The following is a 17,406-nucleotide window of genomic DNA, read 5'->3' on the forward strand; positions in this document are numbered from 1 at the left end:
AAATGAAAAAGAAATTGCATTCAGCTATCATATCGCTCCCGAATGAGTCTGAGGAAAATAGGGCTATGAAGGTAACAGCCGAATTGAAAAACTCACTAAAGAAGTCTGAATTCATTGTTGCTGCTGCCAATTGGAATCCTCCGTGGGCTGCACAAAGCGAAGGGCTGTGCATCCGGTACAAGGCGGATCTTGTACGGTTCTGGAAGTACACCCAACCCTTGAAAGATTCGAGGCTGTGGAGGAGGCATCGTAGAAGATATGTCGCGTCGACGAACTTCACAACACCCAGGTCTTCTATGGCGGCAAGCCCAAGTAGCGCGGTGTTCTGACCTCGCATGACGTAAAGTCGTTGAGTGGTCGACTTGTCTCGCGCGGAGTTCCACCTAGCCTAGTACGTTTAGCTAACAATAGCTATCCGGGAACGCGGCTCTGCGTCCTTTTCGGCCGCTGTTACGGGCGTCGGCGACGGCAGCAGCATACCACCGCTGTCACCGCCGAATACGTCCGGCACAAGTGAATTTTATTGTCGCCTCGTTTAAACCTGATACTGGCACAGTGGGAGGTGTGTTTTGTTTTGTAGCGCGGACAACGAATGCGGCCTCATTACGAATATATGCGTCGTAGAAAAATATATTTCGGGGATGCGATTACCCAATACCTGCAGCTTGTGCCTTTTATAAGAATATAAGCCACGCGAAAATGTTAAGTATATTCCAAGGCTCTGCGTCGTGAAAGATGTGCACTCATGCCTTATAACAAGAACCAAGAAAAGTGAATTAAACCACTCAAAAATTAATGGTCTGCAAGTCCGGAAGAAACAAAATAGCTCTTACAGAAATGAAAAAAAAAAAAAAACTCAGTGCAGCTTATGAAATGCTAAAGACGTTCGTATAAACTTAAGCCGGTTAGGACTTACGAGACCAACTAGTGTGCGAAATGCACTGCTATTTCGCGAGGCATGGGGAGGGGGAGGGGGGCGCTTACGTATTGTGTACGATCGCGGAGCGAAATCAAGGAAAGAACGTTTTAGTAATCACACACACAAGCTACTCGTTCACGTCACTCTAGTTTTTAGACTTCGACTAGCAGCTGATCCCTCGGCGAACGCGTTTTTTGAGGTATACAAGTTCAAAACTGATAAAAGGTGTCGTTAGATGAGTGGGATATCTGATAAGGCCTCCTGATTTCCGTTTGTGCTAGATTCTGCAGGCTGCTTGCGACATATGACTATGCTTCGAAAAAACGTTTAGTCGCGAATGGGCATTACTGTGGAGGCCCTTCTCCGGCCTGCTCGCGGAGGATATATGTAACATATATGAATGTTTGCGGGCGCTCAGCTCACAAGACGCCCCAGCATTATTTTTTTTTTTTTTGTCGTGCGCTGATCCCGGGTATAATTTTGGATTATCCATCGTACTGAATTCGTAGAATGTTCGTGAAATTTATGTCCAGGGTAGTGATCAATATCTGAGGTATGATATTGGCAAGCATAACTGGCGTGCTGTCAGGTATGAGCGCTCCACTAGGTTATATAAGCGCACAAAACTGATTTAAATCGTAGTGTATAGCCATGGCATGACCATCTGGGGAAATTATGCTTACGGAGACATTGTTAGTAAATTTCAGGGCAGTGGAATCACAATCATCTCCATATGCATATCCTTGTTTCGCGACGCCGACCTGTGACGCACACCTGGCGTTTGTACAGACCGAATGTACCAGACTAAGATCGCGTCACACACATTTACACTCTCGTAAACACACCACATTTGCGAACAGTGACTGCTCCACATAAATATGTATTTCCAACGCCTACAAACGGTAAATCTCCGTTGTGAGCGGGCCCCGAAAGCAACGGTGACAGTGGGGAGGGGGCCGGCGACTCCCGCGGCTGCTTTCGAAACGGGCCGCTAGGAGGATTTCAGTTGCGCCCCTACAGGCCGCGCTCGAGGCGTATAAGCCCCTGGTGGGATCAGGACTGTTCGAGATATTATTGGCGTAGGAAGGCAGCGTGGAAGAAGTTCATTCATAATCAGAGTCCCGATAACTGGTCAAATTTTAAACATTACTCGGCTATTTTCTGCCAAACAATCTCTACGGCTAAGCAACTGCATCATTCGCATTGTTTCTCCGCGCTTTCAGATACAAAAAAACAGGCGTGCTCTCTTTGCTTTCTTGCGAAACCGCAAGAGTTTAGATAATCACAGTAACGATGTTTCAGTCGTGGAAACGTCTGATGAAATCATGAATTCGATCGAAAAGATCGCCCAGGACTTACAAATCAGGTTCTCATCTACTCTATCACCCATTGTCGTAGAAAGTATACCAGTTGTAGACTTCTCCTCTGTCACGATGGGAGAGTGGGGGATGTCGTTATGCGGCTGCCGGGAGCCTCCCCGGGGCTAGGTGGGGTTTCTACTCCCGCGATAAAACTTTTGTTTGAGGAATCTCCTGACTATCTTTTAAATATCATAAATACTTCATTGGAAAAATCATGGATTCCTGCAAATTGGAAAATCGCAAAAATTGTCCCCCTCCTACCGAACCCCAGCCTAGGTGTTATTCCGGACAATATTCGCCCAATAGCACTAACTAGCAACCTAGGCAAATTGATAGAGAGAATTTTGTATGGTCGTTTAGTCCAGTTTTTGTCAAGTAAAAATATTCTCAGTCCGCATCAAATCTGCTTCCGTCCGGGTTGCTCCATTTGGTCCGCCCGTGTTGACCTGGAGAGCCGTATTCAGTCTGCGCGTAGAAATAAACAGGTATGCGCACTCGTCACACTGGATGTTGCTAAAGCGTATGACAGCGTTGAATATAGCGTTGATAGCTAAACTTAGAGAGTGCGGGTTACCCAAATACATCCTTTCATGGATTCAACAATTTTTAATTGGACGCAAGTTCTTTTGCTCGAAAAACGGCTTTAAATCATCGACTTTATATCAGACAAGGGGCGTCCCCCAAGGCTCGGTGCTTTCTCCCATCCTATTTAATGTACTAATGAGCTCAATTCTAATAAATCAGGTAGTCTGTACTTATGTTTACGCTGACGACATAGCCTTTTTCCCTGCTGCCCAGGACATTCATGTTCTTTATCAAATGCTACAGGCATATTTGTTTTCCATCGAAAGGTGGTTAACAAACATAAATTTGAACATTAACGTCAATAAGTGCACTGTTATTGTGTTTCCGGTATCTGCTCCGGTTACCCTCTGCCTGACGTATCGGGAGGCGACTATTCCTCAGGTTGCATCACTGAAGTATTTGGGTGTAATATATGATAATACAATGGATTGGCGCCCTCATATAAACCATATCGCGACCAAAGGTGAACGGGCACTTCGACTGTTGCGGAGACTCAGCAATAGGAGTTTTGGAATGAGAAGGGACACTTTACTTTTCATTTACAGGGGATACATGCGTCCCATTTTAGAGTTTGGCTGCGCCCTATTTTCTGATTCACTAGATTACAAACTCAGAAAGCTTATTATGTTGGAGCATCATGCACTGAGATTGTGCCTCGGTCTTTCAAGGTGCGTGGCCAATAACATCTTGTATTTGGAGGTGTTGTGCCAGAGCGCCTGGCCCAAATGCGTTGCACGAGGCGCCGACAGCGAGGCTGAGTCACGCCTCTCGCTTTCGTCTCGGCGGTGCGGCCGAATCCCGCATCTGAGAACGACCAAATAAGGGCATGTCGCTACGCCTGGAGGCGAGGTCACGGAGACGGCGGGGGCATCGCCCTCCCTTTCCCCATTGGCGGCGCAGCTGACTCACCAGTTCGCTACCATTCGTCGGAATTCAAACTTCAGGCAGCGAGAGCTCTGATTGGAGCTATTCGAACTTCTCGGGGCCACAACGAACTTCCCTGGGTATAAATCAAGCCCGGAGGCTCTCATCGTCGGCATTCCTCGGCGGCTTCTCTCCGGCGGCACTTTTCGGAGGCACCGAGTGAAAGGGTGCTGTCGCCTTTGTGCGAGTCATGTAACGTTTGCTTACCTTGTACATACTGTATATAAATGTTACTTCAACTTTTCGTCGCCTCGAGAACTTCATCGCTCTGCTCTGCGCCGCGTCGGTAGCGGACGGAGCAAGGCAACGTCGCTACACCGGTGACTGCGCTCGGATGGCCAGTCGCAACAGTGGAGGCGGCGGTGAGAGGGCCCAGTCCCTACAGCGGAGACAGCGTCGGGATGACTGATTCCCAACATCGGTGACGAGCTGGATGCGAGTCATAACCCTGCAGACAGCGCTGTGAAGGTCATTCCCAACAGTGGTGGCAGCGGTGGGATGGCTGATTCCCAACATCGGTGACGAGCTGGATGCGAGTCACAACCTGGGAACAGCGCTGGGAAGGTCATTCCCAACAGAGGCCCGCATGCCGTGCCTGGAGTCTCGGTTTCGGCTACTAACAGCACTGACGGTTATGAGGATTTTTGAATCTCCACAGAGCAGATATTTTTCATTGATGGTTGCTAAGCCGGCACTCTTTTTCAGCTCTTGGTGGCCTCGGTACATTCGTCCACAGTGTGTTTACGCCCAGACGTTACTCTCACCATTGAGTATCAATATTCCCACAGTACTGACAATGCCCTGTGATGTTCCTCCTGCGCCTTTAACTTTCTATAATATTTTCCCCAGTAACGCTAAAATGCTTAAGTCGCGATTTTTAAAAGGAACACTGAACGACCATTTGGCAAGCTTTAAGGATTATGCAATAGTGGCAACAGATGTATCCCATCGTGAGGAGCGAGCAGGTGTTGGAATTTTTAGTCTACACCTTAACTGGTCAGTCTCGCTGCGTTTACCTGATTTCACACCGATATTTCAAGCCGAATTCTTAGCGATAGTTCTGTACTTAAAAGAAGTATCTCCGCAGCACTTTAATGTAGCAATAATTCTTTATCTCCGCAGCACTTTAATGTAGCAATAATTACTGACTCCTTATCGGTTTGTTCTGCTCTGTCTTCATCCGAAAATTCCGCTCTTATTTGTACATTCAACTTCCTTGTGCCTTCCCATTTGCAAGACATCTGCCTCATTTGGGTTCCAGGTCACAAAGGGTTGCAGCTTAATGAACAGGCGCGATCGTCGTTGGATGGCCCTCCAGTTGACCTATGCCCGATTCCCTTTATTGTAACAGGAGCAAGGTTTCGTACCTACCAACGCCTAGCAAGAGTGCAGGAAGGGATCATCACTAATTTTGAAGATTATGTCCATCTAAAGCATAATTAGAATACCCGTTTTTGTGAATCTCGTCAATGCGAGGTCACATTAACTACCTTCAGATGTCGAGTCCCCCAACTCAACTTTTATATGCAGCGGGCTGGTCTAGCCTCCTCCTCCCGATGTGCTGTCTGCGGTGATCAGGAGACTTTAGAGCACTTCCTATTGCATTGCCGCGGTTTTTCAATGATGAGGCAACGTTATCTTGCCACGCCATTGCGACGAATTTGTCTGCCTATTTCCATGCCAGTATTACTATCTTTTGGGGCCACATCCCTGGGATATTGTCACCAAGGGGTGGCTGCAGCCATTCATGCATATGTTTTTAAGACCAGGCGCCTGCACTGTTAGCTTTGATTCTTGCATGTACCTTTTCCGGTCCAAAAATCTCAGTTATTCTATCCCAAACTCTACTTACAACTTTCAACCAATTCTATTTTCTCTCTTTCTGCGTATAAATCGCTAGGTTTATAATTTGCCGGTGTTTTAAGCGGGCGCATTAGCACTTCTCACGCCCAATTCCTGGCCAATCCCCCATGTGGGTATGTTCCAAGTCACCAGGAACAACAACAACAATAATTAAGTCCCCGCCTGTACATCTCTAGACCATTACAAAAGTGCATAAGCCGCGGAAAATTCAAAGTATAAGCTTACTTACTAAGCGAAGGCGAAAAGTTTAATGCCAGAAATAGAAAAAAAACACTTTTCTTTCTTACTGTTACAAAATTATGTAATCGCAGTTAAACGTTATAATTTTGTTATGAATTCTTTGTGGCCTAGAAACCTTTCGCGTGGCATAGAAAATTTTGACAATGACAGTACATTATTAATAGCAGAGATCTTTATGCTGAGCTTGTTCCGTCCGTCGCACCAAAAAACCTCGAAACCTCAAGAAAAAAATGTGGTTAGGGAGGTCCAGGGAATCGAACCCGGGACCTTTACACCGTGAAACGCGGCGACCTAACCACCGGTCCACCCCAAAGGTCTCAGGGGCAGCAAAGAAACGCTTTCCGTGGCCTGAATCGAACCTGGTTCCCTAGCGTTATGCAGCCGGCGTCAATTTTATCGTATTCCGGGCGCACAGCATTTCCTTTGAGTTCGTATCGCGGGCGTTGGCTTTTGACCTGGCCGCGGGCTCTGTAGCGTATACTAAGGGCGTCCACTTCGGGAGAGATGTGAAAGCTGCGGACAAAAAGATCCGGGCCTGCCAGTGATGGAGAACTTTCAGCGGCAAGTTCGTAAATAAATGTGAGGTGGAACAGCCGGGTCTCCGACGAAGGGAGAGGGGCCGCCAGCTCTGCTGTTTCTCCCGCCTTGCACCACTAGCGCAAGCGGCACCATTTCCCTTTTTTTTTCACAGGAGCATATTTACAATCACAACAGAACTCAGCAAGTGAACCGATTGGGGACCAGGTACTGCAGCAGTAGTTGAATTTATTAACAACAACAAAAAATAAACCAGTGGAATCGAACCCGCGTCCTTAGGCTCAGCAGCACAACGCCCTATAGCCACTAAGCCACCGCGGCGGTTAACGCACAAGTTTTGACCTGACAGCACCGTGCATTTGTTGTTGTGCCACACACCCTGCCTTTTCACGGCTGTTGTTACGGGTGAAATGCCTAGTTTGCACCCAGTGCAGATCTTTGAGGCATCAATGTAGCGAGAAAGTGTTGCTACATTCTTCTGGCTTGTCAGCTGAAAGTGAATATTCTAATTTTTCTCGCTATATAGGTGCACGACGGGACAAGATCAAACTAACTTCAACCTAGTTTTACCTGACTACGTCAGCCTTCTCACAATGCCCCCAGACAGACTCTTTGAGCTTATAGAAGATAACCTCGACGGGCGAAGCCTTGACATTGCACGATTCAAACGTTGAACATTTGATGAATTCCTTAACAACTGCGAGGTACAGCACAGTTTCTAACGTGCTGGCTTCCTCGCTTTCTACACCATGCACCCATACGTCACTTGAGTCAGTTTTGTCGCACAAAGGCCCATCACTTTGGCAGGGCGCAACATGGGCGGGAACCACACTGTCCTCAGTTTGGGCAGTTTTGTGGATGACTTTGGCACATTTGGTTTCGACAGATGCTCAGATATGTTAGGGAAAATACGGGGCACCACGCTCCCTCAGGGTCCACCTGCCTCGCGGTATCCTTACGATTTGACCGTTCACGACATGTGCGCAACAGCTAGCTAACGATGTCTGAAGGCTCAAAATGAATATCAGAAACGTATGTTTATGACATCACCTTAAAGTTTCTCCGCGGAATCGCGTTTTCCCACGCCTTCAATCTGTCAGGATCCTTCGGTGACTTGAAGAACGTCGTGGCACGGACCCTGTCGCTGCCGAAGGATACCCCGAACGGCAGCCCGGCGCGCTGCTCATCGGCATGTCAACACACCGCACCGACAATTCACAGATCTACTCAAATATCTATGCATGATCACAGCAAAGAGAGCAAAGAGTTAATACCTTAGTACAGGCGTGATGAACATGCGAGCTCCAACAGCACAGAGAAAACACATGACCGGGGAGAGCCTCGCTCCTCAAACAGATCTCAACACAACGCCAGCGCCACCTCTCGCGCCGCTGTCGTCTATGTAATGCCCCCCTTTTTTCTTTATTCTCTCTCACTATTCTCTCCCTCTTTCTGTGTAACATTTTTTTCTATTCCACGACTCATCTCCTCCCTAGTCTTTTATCCTTCTTCCCCCTTCTTCCGCACTGGGTTGTATGCAGGTGAGCTCCCTGCTGAGCTCAATAATTTCCCCAGTGCACTTTCCTTTCCTCTCTTCCAACAAATCAAGTTCTCTCTCTCAAGATGCAGTTTGCCAACTGAGCTAATCTGAAAACGTTGCGTGTCCCACGGCTGGGGGCCCTATTCTCGACTGCATAAATTCAGGGTGAATTCATGTTTTTGCGCACGCAAAACGTAAGCAATCAGTGACGTGATGCACCCATAGCTATGAAGACATGCAGTATAATTTTGATGCTTAGAGCATAAAGATCACAACCAAGCTATCAAATATTGCGCATAAAAGATATAAAAACACTTGGCATGTACTATAAAAATTAGGACGGCAGTCGTGGCTGCCAAGAGAAACACATTTCTTTCGGTTAACATTGGCTTCACAAGCCGATCAAGTAAAGTTCATACAAAGCGCACGAAAGGCGGATGTTGAGCTAAAGAACATCGCACGATCTTTTTTACCGTATCTATTTATTTATTTCAATCGCTTTTAGTAGCATAGTTGAGCTCTCTGCTTCAATGCAAGCTTTGTAGCGTTATTACATTCCCCGCCGTCACCGCCGCCACGCTATCGTCTGCTGGTATGTTACAATATCATGGCGTGATCACCCGAAAAGACGGCCGTGGCCATCGGTTGTATGACGCATAAGTGCAGCGATGCGCTACGCCGACGGGCTACACCTGATAACCGCGGAGCGTACCGATCCGCCGATTCACTCATTCGTCAAGTCCGACTTTTTTTGTTATTTTTCTCTTGAGTTCCATCACGTGACCTAGCAGCTTACTAGGAGGAGTGTGGACAAATGCCATGCACTGGGTTCTTTGTCATGGAGAGGCTTGTACTGCCCTCTTATGTTGCTGTTACGCCAAACAAATAACCTTTTTGTGCCAAACAATAGCGAACTACGGCGCGCTATTTCTATGCTCCGTGATCGTTGACTTCGAAACAGTCAAAACTGTTTCGATAGAAAACATGTTCTAAACCGCGCGTCATGCGAAACTACGCCTGCTGCAAATTCACGGCGCCGAAGGTCGGTGAAATTTGTTGCCCTATTTCATGGCGATAGCAGCTGCCATTTACAAGCTGTTTCGTAACATTACGTCACTTTTACGCACACTGAAGTTGGCACTATGGGACGTAAATGTTCCAGCCAACTGTTTAAATTACGTCACGCCTTTTCAGCCAATCACATAAAGGGCGTGACATACAAGCCGTGTTGTTGTTGCATAGCAGAGACAGACCTATGTTGTCATGTCCGCTACATTTAGTCTAGTTTTTCATTGCCGGCCAAGAATTATAAAAAGAAATAAGGTGAACTTCAGAATTGATGCCAGTAAACGTTGTGAAACATCAGAATGACGAAAACACACACAGCCGCTTTGCAGACCGGAAGCACGTGACCAAAATTGGAAGCCAATCAGAAAGGACTTCCGGCAAATTCACAGCTCACGGTGAATTTAGAGCGTCGAGAATAAGGCTCCAAGGTGAATTTTGTGCGTCGAGGGTAGGGCTCCGGGCGAGAGCGGCGGCGTGCGCTCTAACGCCGCTGCTCTAGCCCCACCTTGCGTGTCCAAACAATTCCGTCGATTTCAACGCGTGATTTAAAAAAAACCCATGAAGGAATATCATAGGTTACACATTATTGTTGTTTTAGCAGGGGACAAGTTCTTAAATCTCTCTTTTAATCTCACGTGCAGATAAAGGCATGCTGCCCCACGGCTCACTACCATGGTTGCCAGCATTCCTTTTGGCGGTATACACGTATGACTGGTGGGTCTAAAAATTCCGATTTGAAACGTTTTAGGGCGCTATCAGCAAAACCGTTTTGGATTAAGGTGTTTTTGGGGGGTGCCCTTTCATTTGGGATAAAGAAAATATACTTGACAAGAATCGGTTGTCAGCCGTGGCCATTCCAGTCCATTCTAAAAACTCGGTTCCGCTACTAGAGAAAAAGGTCATAGATGTGCAAAACGTGCCATGTCTGTGTAGAAACAATCTACCGAGCGCCAGCAGAATCTACAAATTTTATCGTCGGGGCAATATTTTAAAGCATCTCAATCCGTCCCCATTCCAGCACACGAAAGAAAAAAAGAGCGTCTTGCGGAGTGCGAGTACTCCGGGTTAGTACACATAAAAATAATCCTAGGGCTGATCGTTTCAGACAAAGAGCTTCACAGTTTCCGTCACGGGTTTGGCATCAAACAACAAAAATCCACGAACCAAGGTGGCAAACCGACGAGTCAAGTAGGCCTTGACAAAGCTCTGGAAGCAGCCAGTCCGCACCGAGAAGCGAGGCGAGGCGTTGATTCTCAGTCGCTTTTGTGGATCGTGGGCCGCGCAATGCAGGTCACCATGAAGGGCTCTTGAAGAGAAACGGCAGCAGGAAGCAACTGAGCCTGGGCGTCATGAGCATCAACCATTCCTCGGGGGTGTAGGCTCGCTTGCGTCCGTGAGCGCGAACCGCCCCGTGCGACTCATTGACAAGCCTCGCCACAATCCAGGCCACATCCCCTTCGAGCGTATGCGTGGTTACCAGTTCGGCCATTGTCGCGTCGATGTGCCAGCTCAGCCGTGACTGCGCCTCATGGTTGGCGCTGCCATTGGAGGGCGAGAAGAGCATCTGCAGAAGCCGTCGCACGTCCACGAACGGTAGTCGCTCGTCTCTCCTGTTGGGGCCGTCAATGGTGGCGCACATCTCGAGGCCCGTGATGGGCCTACAGCCGTCGCCTTTTGAAAGAGCGGAGGGCTCGCAAGGAGGAGGTTCTATTCGTAGAGCCGAGGACACTGGAAGGCCCCACCGGGAAGTGATGATGATGATGATGGCTAGGGAAGCTGAGAAGATGATGATGATGCGATAATGATAAACTGCACAGTCAGAGGAGTGCGATTGTGCCAACGCTAAACCTTGTAGATTCTGTTGGCGCTTACAAAATGTACATATTTTACGATGGCTCTCCATATAGGCGCAGGCGTAGGTCGGCAAAACACAAAAAAAGACTCACCTAAACTCCATCACAACTTTCTTCCTTCACGCTGTGCCCATTCAAACTGAGACTGAAAAAAAAAATGGTGCAGCGTGCTCCAGTGGTGCAAGGCTGGAGAAGCAGCAAAGCAGAGGGTCGGCCTAGCTTCTCCCCACACTGACAGCGGATCCCATGAGAGAGGGAGCAGCCACGACCTTAAAATATGTAGTGTTTTATTCAGTAGCAACCGTCGCCATCCCTTTCGTCGTCGTCTTGCGACGGCACAGCCGCGTAGGGCAAATCCACTTGTAGCGCGTCCTCGCCTCGGTGGACCTCCAATGTATGGTACGTCAGCTGGTCCGATGGCCGTCTCCACGTGTGGATTGGTTGGTTGGTTGGACCCTTGAATCAAGGCGCATACCCAAGCGGGGGATTGGCCAAGAAGCTGCCTGTAATGATTAGGCTGACCATGTTTATTTTAGAGAAAAAAAGATTAAAGTAAGAGGGAAAAAATGAGACAAGAAAAAGACATCTTGGGATATAACAGAACAGTCATAAAAAAATTACGAATGAAGAAATAGCTGTCTATCTGGGCATCCGGCCTGTCGCCGCAATAAAGGAGTGAAAGGCGATCATAACATCTCTGTGGCAATATCCTAGGACGGAAGCACCCAGGGAAAGAACAACGGTGGAAGATAACGGGAGATTAAGCCGATTAAACGTGTATTCAAGGTGCATGCGTCGCATTGAGGAAAAGCTGCGGCAATTTAAAAGAAAGTGTTCTATAGTTTCGGCAGCCTTGCAGAAAGGACATTGAGGAAATAAAGCCTGACCAGATTCGTGTAGATAGAAGTTTAAAGGTGGAATTCGGCATCGAAATTTTGTGATTGCCACCTCGAATTTACGAGATTTACAGAATTTAGGCTTCCATAAGTCGGAGGGGAATATTTATTTTTATTATTTTTTATTTATTTAATACTGTAAGCCTTTCTCAGGCTCATACAGGGCGGGCGTGCAAATATACACACGCGCGTACAAACCAAGCAATATTGCACATACAGAAAGAAACAGAATCACAAGATGCTGGTGAAAATAAAACTTGAGCGATGAAAGCTATTGCACAAAATCATGGCCAGGTCACAAAACATCATCGTGGCATCCGCAGGTGGTACAGTGATCAGTGTGTTCTGAAGCGCTCACAAACAAACAAAAAGGGAAACTTTTACTCTTCATAAAACATCTTTCTACATTTCGAACAAATGCATCTGCAGAGGAAAGGTTAACGCATTCACGTGGCAGTTTATTGCACTCTTCCACTGCTGACGGGAAGAATGAATATTTAAGTGTCACAGCATGACATGAATGGTCTGATGCACTTATTATGGTTGGTAGGAAGGCAGTGGTGGTTAGGCGGCTTTATATAGTTGTATTTATGTATGTTTAAACCGTTGTGATATTAAAGAAAAAGAAACTTTAAGGAACAGACACGGCGAAGGGCTGCAAGGGTCGGTAAGCACGCCCGCCTGCGCAGCTCAGTGACACTGTCATGCCACGAATACTTCGAATAGATAAAGCGAAGGGCCTTGTGTTGTACGTTTTCTAATTTGTTGGAAAGTTATTTTTGATGGGGGTTCCAAACAATGCTGGCGTACTCGAGGATTGGCCTTATGAGAGATTTATAAGCTGTCAGTTTTACATTAGAAGGCACCAATGCAAGTTTTCGGCGCAGGAACCCTAGCTGGCGATATGATTTTGTGTATGTGCGGCTTATATGTGCATCCCACTTCAGTTTACTTGTAAAAGTGGCACTCAGGTATTTAACAGCGTCGTTTCTTGCAATGTTAATCCCAACCAAATTGTAATTAAAATACTGGATTGTTTTTCTGCAAGTTATGCTAATGCAATCTGTTTTCGACCCTTTAATGTCCATTCCCCACTCAAGGCACCAACATGCAATATTAGCCAGTGTAGTTTTAAGTCTAAGCTGGCCATCAGTAGTGCGGATAGTGGTGTAGATCACGCAGTAATCAGCGAATAGCCTCATTTTAACGTTATGCTCAATGCACATATAGATATCATCGACATATATTAGGAACAAGATGGGTCCTAAAACGGAACCTTGCGGTACTCCGGAAAAAAAATTCCAATGAATCAGAGGCTGTGTTGTTTACGGTTACATAGTGGCTACGATTTGATAGATACATTTTTATCCATGCTATTATGTTACTGTTAATACCAATAGATATAAGTTTGTCAATCAATTTACTGTGAGGCACCTTATCAAAAGCTTTGGCGAAGTCTATAAATATGGCGTCGGTTTGCAGTAGAGTTAGTAGTAGTGGCGAAATCATGCGTGATTTCCAAGAGTTTAGTAACAGTAGACAGTTTTTTACGGAATCCGTGTTGGTTTGGGTGCAATAAATTATCTTCTAAATAGGTCACTATTGCCTTGTTGATTACATGTTCCTATAATTTACAGCAGCAACTAGTTAGTGAGATAGGCCTGAAGGTTTCTATGGACAGCTTGCTCCCGCCTTTATGAATTGGAATTACTTTTGCACACAACCAGCCTGCAGGTAAAGAAGCTGTTAACAGGGATGCTTTAAAAATTGCTTCAAGAAAGGGACATAACTGCTCAGCGTAGCGACGAAGGAAAACATTTGAAATATTATCAGGACCCACTGATTTCTTAACATCGATCTGCAACAGCAGGTTCAAAATACTTTCCGTAGTGACAACGACATCTGGCATTGAAAAAGGATGCACCGGAGCAACACGGCTGCTTGGTGCGCATGCGCGCGTAAATACCGACTGGAAATATCTATTGAAAGCATTGGAAACAGCTTGCGCGCCATTTACAATAGTACCCTCAATTCATACTTCGGTTGTTGGGTTTTCAGGCCGTGCCAAGTAACGCCAAAATTTTTGTGGCTGATGCATCATGAAGTGGGATAACGTACTTATGTAAAAAAAAGCTTGTCTTGCGCTTCTAATTTCTGCCTTAAGCTGAGATGCATGTTCCTTTAAAATGATTGGGTTCCTCTTGTTCTTGCGCATTCTCTGTACCCTTCTTTTAAGGTGAATAACACGGCTATTGATCCATGGTGTTTTTCTTCGTGTGCGTTTTAGTTTCGTTGGGATAAAATTTTGTTCACAGTACGTAATTATTTTTTTAGTTCAATCTACATACCATTAACACCCTCACATTCCTCTAGAGAAAAAGTCTCTAGTGCTGTGTCGAGGTAATCAATAACACAAACATCATTAGCTCTGGTGTAGTCATTCACGGCTATCCGTGAATTTGTGCCATCGGGTTTGGGATTTAAGCATTCAAGGTTAAAAGTTATGATTAACATTTTGTGGTCAGATATTCCATCTTCTACAGTGGCTTTACCGGATAGGTTATCAGAAACAAAAGCTAGGTCTAGTATGGAGAAAGTATTTCCTTGAATACAGGTTGGTTCCTGGACCAACTGGGACAATGAAAAATTGAACAATAAATTGTATAATAGCTCGCTGTTGGCGGTATTTCTAGTACTTGTAAAGTTTGTCCAGTCAATAGCGAGATTGAAATCTCCAGTAAGTATTAATTTGGTACGGGCTGTAACCTTATCAACCAGGTAGTCATGTACTTGTAACAGGTAATCATCAGACGCATTTGTCTTTCTGTAGATGCCACCGATCAGTACTGGAGCATCGCGAGCAAATACTGTGCACCAAACGCTTTCATGATTCGCGATACCTTTTTCTCTACGATATTGCAAGCCGCGTTTTATTGCAATGGCGACCCCGCCCCTGCGACCGTCACGACCTGACCGAAGTAGGCAGTATGACGTAGGAACAATTTCAAAATCAGGTATGTCTGGGGGCAGCCACGTTTCAGTTATCACGACAATATCAGGAGTGTACGAAAATAACAATTCTTCTAGCTTGTCAGTTTTGTTAACAATGCTACGGGCATTCAAACATACCAAGGAAAACGGTGTAGTGGCTTGCGCGTGTCACGCGTTGTGTTAACTGCGGAGCACCGTATGACCGTACAATGTCCGTCCGCGTACGTGCGCATAGCATTTACAATTGCAAGAAATGACACAGGCACCGGCAGGATTCGAGCCTGTGTCTAGTAGACCAGACAGAGTTAGTGTCAGTCGTCTTACCCATTGGGCTACTACCGTACACGAGAGTCAGACGACGTACTCCCTCGCCTGTAACGGTGTGGAGTACCTTAGGACCTCCCAATGTCCGTCCGCGTCCATCCGTGCGCACACCAGCATTAAGAAAAAATCAAGCGAAATTATGTTTTATTCGTGAGTTGCAGTTTCATTTAGGGAATAATCAAGGTTGCAACTCACGGCTCAAATCGAATGACGGTCGGGGCGCAAATCGGATGTCACTCGGGGCGCAACTTGGATGTCATTTCGAGCCCCCGTACTCCGCACCCTCGCCATCATCCACGGAGTGGAGATGCTGCCATTTTTTCGCGGGACCATCGTGACGTGCCCTTCTCAGGGGAAATCTTGCATTTTTTGCTTCATCCCATACGTACGAGTCGTCATCTATCTTCAGTTTATCGAATACAAGAGTAACCTTGCCACCAGTGTCCCGATCTTCCTTTGCTGATTGCCATAGTTTTTTGCGCAGGTCCCGAACTCGTGCGGAAAAGTCTTCGGATATCGATATTGCTGTTCCCTTCATTTTGGCGCAATTACAAAGGACTAACATTTTTTCACAGAAATTGCACAGCTTAAGAATTACTGGCCGCTCTCGATTTTGTCTTTTCCTGCCAATTCGGTGCATACGTTCTACAAATGTAACTTTGACCTTGAGGATATCTTTAAAAATGCCCTTAACAATCCGGTGTTGTAAATCTGCATTTTGTTCGTTATCACCTTCTTCCAAGGCAGAGATTATTATGCTATTCCGGCGGCTCCTGTTTTCCAAGTGTTCCACCTTAACCGATAAGTCTCGCAGAACCTTATTTGTTTCTACGGTCATTACCTTATGCTCGGCGAGTTTATCCTCGCATTGTCGTATGCGAGCTAACTCTTTTTCTATGGCGGTCAATCTTTCCTCTACGTTGCCTACCGTTGTTTCTACTTGTTTCAAGTTTTCGGAAAGAGCAGTGAGCGTTTTATTGGTCTTCCTTTGTTCCTTTAGGATTTTCTTGAGAAGCTGGCTGTTTAAGGTGGCTTCGGAACCAGAATATGAGTCTGAGCGGGGTCTAGGATTTAACTTCACATCACCTGATGTTGACAGCAGTCGCCTAAAACAAGAAAACAATCACACAATGAAGAAAGCAGGCTCTGTGGGCTTGGCAGCACTACTAAAGTGCGCGAATCGTCTCTAATAGAGCAGACAGAATGTTTGTCCCCCACCTGGACGAAAAAGTAGAAATGCATGAGCAACCGCCCGAACACGGTGCTGCCAAGCCCACTGAAAGGCTGCTGAAGATGGCTCCGGGTTTTATGCTGAAGCTCAAGAGTGACCATTGACGTCACACTGTTGACAACATGGTAGGGGAGCAGCAATTGAGGCGCTGCTTTCCATGACGGTGCTCCGTCGACGGGGCTGTCCGACGCAGGCAAGACGATGCTTCCTTGCGGTGGAAGGAAGCATCGCCGGGTCGACGACGGAATCCACCCTGAGCAGGGCGATCTGGACGAAAAAGTAGAAATGCATGACCAACCGCCCGAACAAGGTGCTGCCAAGCCCACACGACCATCGGAACATGAATGAAGGGTATCCTGCCGATTAATTTGTAGAATTTGAAGGCGCCTGAACCTCGGCCCCAACAATAAACTGTGAAGGGATGGCTTGACAGATTCGTCGTCACCATCTTCGGCGCGGCGGACCCGTGGCGCGCTGGTCGCTACACGATGACGACGACGAAGGCGGGAGCTCCTCATGTGGTCCACGCGCAAGCCTGGACGACGGCGGTCGGTCGCTGTGAGGCACGCTTTTTTTTTTGCTAAAGCCACCGCGCGAGGATCGTGCCCGGCGCCTCGCGCCCGGGACACCGGGCGGTAGTCGCGAGGCACGCGCTCACGTGCGCTCGGGGTTTTCTGTCTACGCCAGACGGATTTGTGTCGGCCTAAAAAGCTCTGCTGTAAAATCTCGTCTGTACTCAAAATCACTCGTACTCACTCATCACATACTCATTTGTAATCGTACACTTGTACTCAAACTCGTTAGTCCTCACGAGTACTCGTACTCAATCTGTACTTATTCGTACTTACATGCACTCATACTCAATCTGTGCTCACTCGTACTCAACTTGTCTGTACTCACTTGAACTCGTTCGCAATCTGCACTCATTCGTACTCATATGTACTCACATTTACTCGTATTCTAAAGTGTTTCCACTGAATTGTTCCCGTAATCAACCACTTGCCATCACGCGCTGCACTAAGTCTATGGATAAAACTAAGCCAGAGCCAAAGAACGCTTCCAGCCCGTGCCAGT

At 46.7% G+C, this 17,406-nt stretch overlaps 1 pseudogene; it reads right to left on the minus strand.

The window, feature by feature from the left end:
• Window positions 1-15,357: 15,357 nt before the first annotated feature.
• LOC144161006 (uncharacterized) lies at window positions 15,358-16,425 on the minus strand (annotated as a pseudogene).
• Window positions 16,426-17,406: the final 981 nt, after the last annotated feature.

This window comes from Haemaphysalis longicornis, unplaced genomic scaffold (genome assembly GCF_048455015.1).
Source record: "Haemaphysalis longicornis isolate Haplotype H1 unplaced genomic scaffold, Haemaphysalis longicornis Haplotype H1 scaffold_1, whole genome shotgun sequence".
NCBI classification, from domain to species: Eukaryota; Metazoa; Arthropoda; class Arachnida; order Ixodida; family Ixodidae; genus Haemaphysalis; species Haemaphysalis longicornis.